This window comes from Cryptomeria japonica, chromosome 9 (assembly GCF_030272615.1).
Source record: "Cryptomeria japonica chromosome 9, Sugi_1.0, whole genome shotgun sequence".
Lineage (NCBI taxonomy): Eukaryota > Viridiplantae > Streptophyta > Pinopsida > Cupressales > Cupressaceae > Cryptomeria > Cryptomeria japonica.
The window spans coordinates 245,407,765-245,411,807 of NC_081413.1; positions in this window are offsets into that span (position 1 = coordinate 245,407,765).

The window sequence follows — 4,043 nt, forward strand, 5'->3', positions numbered from 1 at the left end:
GATTCTTTAAATTCTTTCTCGTAGATATTCAAAAGATTCGATCGAGGTGGGAGTAGGCAAACTGCGATAAAGGCAAAGAAGGATAGGCTACCCACTAGCAAGCTAATGTTTCAAAAGAAAGGAAACACATCAAATCAATTCTCAATTTTCTCATCGAGTCATCATTCACAACTGTATGACTAAATTTACAATGAGTCAACAGACGAAATCTAGTAGTGCATCTACACAACTAGAGTTTCTGAGCTCAACCTCCACAGAAGAAGGTCCCTTGCGAGTCACCAAAAGTAGTAGATTCTATGTTTATAGCTAAATCAAGCTAAGTTTCAATTCAATTAAGTAATGGTCCTATTGCCTCTTTCTCTAATTAACCCTAAGCGTGCCACCTATGATCTTCAAATTTGAAAAATGCCCCTTTCCCGTTTCCACCAAATGGTGACTTCCTGGTTTCCTCCTTGATGATGACCTTTCCATTTGCATAAGGCCCCCCGCCAGCTTGCCACGTAGGGTTCTTGCACTCTCTCCAAAGACTTCTTGACTCAAACAGACTTCATGGAGGCCTCGCGAAACAACAAAACATTCATGAAAGGAGACTCCCAAGAATTCCCACTGGCACGCCACATGCCCAGGGCGTGAACAAAGTATGTTACAAGCCACACTTGAAGCGAACAAGCCACTTATCACCAAGACGAGCTCCAAGGAATTTTTGGGCCTTATAAGAGGTAAAAGTATACCATTGATCTGGAAAAGCGGGCAAATGTAGACATAGATTGACTTAAGTAAAGGAAAAATTCCAAAAAATAGGGAACGAGAGGACTAACACACAAATCATCTTGATCAATATCATGGGCAATCTAGGTGGTACTCATGCCACATGTGTGCGATTAAAAGGCAAGGATTTTGGATCTCCAACGTAGAGACAGTTCCAACGATCATCGTGATAAGGTGGACACACGATAGATATGCAAGCATAATGTTGGTTGTAAAAATATTCTTTGATTAGGGAGAGAAATTCTATTTAAGCCCTGGGCATTCCTATAATAGGGGTTGGTTATTCAACACTTTGAATTCTCAGGGACTCGGAATAGAGAATGAAAATAATATTTTTAGGGTTTAGTAATTTGCATCTATGATCAAACCTTAGCATGTTTGTTCTTAGATAAGGCATGAGATTGGGTCTTTGTTTTGCCTTTTGCTTGTTTTATTCAGGTTAACATACTTTGAGTCATTTTGATATGGAAATGATTACTATAAGTTCAATTCATGTTTTCTATTTATTTGTTAATATATGACTTATGGATCATGTGAGATGTTTTACTCTTCCATTTTCCTTAAATTAGCGATTATATTATGCTTTCAGTAAATAAAATTGAAGAATGGTTAATTATTGTGAAAATCCCTAAGGATTCATATGTTTGTATTGATCCTTAGAAAGTTCTTCCATGGGAGGATTTGAATGTTTTTGATAAAGATAAACAAGTTTTACATGGACGGGAGGATTTGAATGTTATTCCCTATGTCTATGTAACTTTGTGCATTCATTCTCCTCTCAACAATGAATGGTTGTAGTATGATGTGCTCATTCCTGAGAACTAATGTTTCCTTATGCTTTTCACAAAAAAAGGGGTTATAAAGTGTTGTAAAACCTTTGCATTGACATTTTTCCTTAGTTTAGTTGTTTCCCATGTTATCCTCCTTTCCCTTTTCATTTCCCTTTATAAATGAAGAACCAACTTCTAAAATCCTAGAGGTCATTTCACAAATTGCAATTGAGTCCTATGTCCCATGTCTGTAAAACTTTCGGACTGCCCTTACTAAGGCGCGAGCCTTTTAGGGATCAATAATTTGTATCAAGGTAGTTAGTCATACTACATTACACCTTGCCTATATAAGAAAGGCTACTATACATTTTTAACATATGCTAGATCTCCCACATATCACATCTCAATATTCAAGCAAGCTCATTTTCTTGCGTTATCTTGTGGAAGACATGTTTGTTTTATAGGTGATCCTGGTGTGTGTAGTTGGACTACAAAAGATGGGTCCTAACAAACAAGGCATAATGAGGTACTCATGTACAAATGAAAATATCTCTCACAATTGAATAAAACAAGAAAACCACATGAAAAAAAATCCTCTCCAAAAGAGAGAAAGACAAATGAAGGACTAAGAAGCCTCTAAATAAATGTCCCAAAAAGAAAGGAACTTGCATAACCTTCTTTGAAGCATAAAGAAGCTATACATGACTATTAAAAAATGACTACTATAGTACTGTGAATGAAGAAACTCCTCTAAACTCATAATGACCATGGTCAAGAGGATAATAATCTATGAGTTCCCCTAATGATACTACTCAACAAGTATTAAATGACAAATAAAAGGAAAATGAGTGATGATGGAATATACAAATGCTAATAGTCCAAAGATAATAATCTACATGAGTTCCCTAAATGGTTTTACCTAAATAATGATAAAATGGAAAATAAAGGAAAACTTATGACAATCAAAGACACAAATGGTAAATAAATTTGCGTGACTAACCCCAATTACACTACTCAATCAAAGCATAAAAGTTGCATGTAAAAAATATACATGTCAACAGTCTTGAGAATGTTGATCATGATCAATAAGACAATAATCCACATGAGTGCCCCCAATGACACTACTTAAACAATGATCAAATGGAAAAAAAGTTATTTAAAACATCTCTTAGTCAAATATCCATGGTATGGCACATGAATATGCACGTGCGACCCCAACAACACTAAACTAGTGCAATTAATTTCAAGTAAAAAATACGAATGCCAATAGTCTTAAAAATTGATCAACTAAGGATAGTTCACCTCCACAAAATTGGAATGTAAGAGTGTCCCTATGGTAAATGCTCCATCTCACCAAAATACATGGGTAAACAACCACTATATTTGCCTAGTATGTAGGAGAAAATACTAGATACATATTTCACTCCAGAGAGAAACCAAAGAAGCATTAACACCAATAGTAGAAATGTAATGCCCCTCCTTGACCTAGTTGATGCGATACTCATGACAGGTTCATTGAGGCCATTGAAGGGTGTTCATGATTTCGATTAGGATGTTATTATGGGGACTCACGTTACCTGTTGGTTGCACAGATGATGGTGTATAGTTCACCCTTGAGCCGACTCCCGTTCCATTTTAGTAGACTTGATCGGATCTTTATTTTGAGCGATGGGTATAATAGATATGATTAGACATACATGATGCATGGAGGTTATTCTGGTGTTCCATGTGTATCTTATTGATGTTTGTAGACATACATTGCATGATTTCATGTTTCCTGATAATAGTGAGTATGCTCATGTTTAGTTACGACTTTATGTGATTTAGATGTTAATATGATGATTGATTTCTATGTGTATTTATGTCGAAATTGATGCATAGAAGGATAATGTCGGGATTTCAATTTATCATGTGCTTTGATAGATTTTACTGATTTTGCTTTATTGTGTAATGGATATGCTAACCCTACTCCAATCTACGTATGATGTGATGTTGCATATGCTATGTGTTTACAGTATGGTTACTGTGTGACTGTCTGCATGGAGGAATTTCGCAATGGCATGCCTCACTCACAATGAGTGATGTGATGTTGATTCCCCCATGTAGACAGTCACATTGTAAACACATAGCAACCACATTGTAAACACATAGCATATGCAACATCACATCATAGGTAGATCAAACTAGGATTAGCATATCCATTACACAATAAAGAAAAATCAGTAAAATCTATCAAAGTACATGATAAATTGAAATGCTAACATTACCCTTCTATGCATCAATTTTGACATAAATACACATAGAAATCAATCATCATCATATTAACATCTAAATCACATAAATTCGTAACTAAACATGAGTATACTCACTATTATCAGGAAACATGAAATCATGCAATGTATGTCTACAATCATCAATAAGATACACATGGAAAACCAAAATAACCTCCACGCATCATGTATGTCTAATCATATCTATCATACCCATCGCTCAAAATAAAGATTC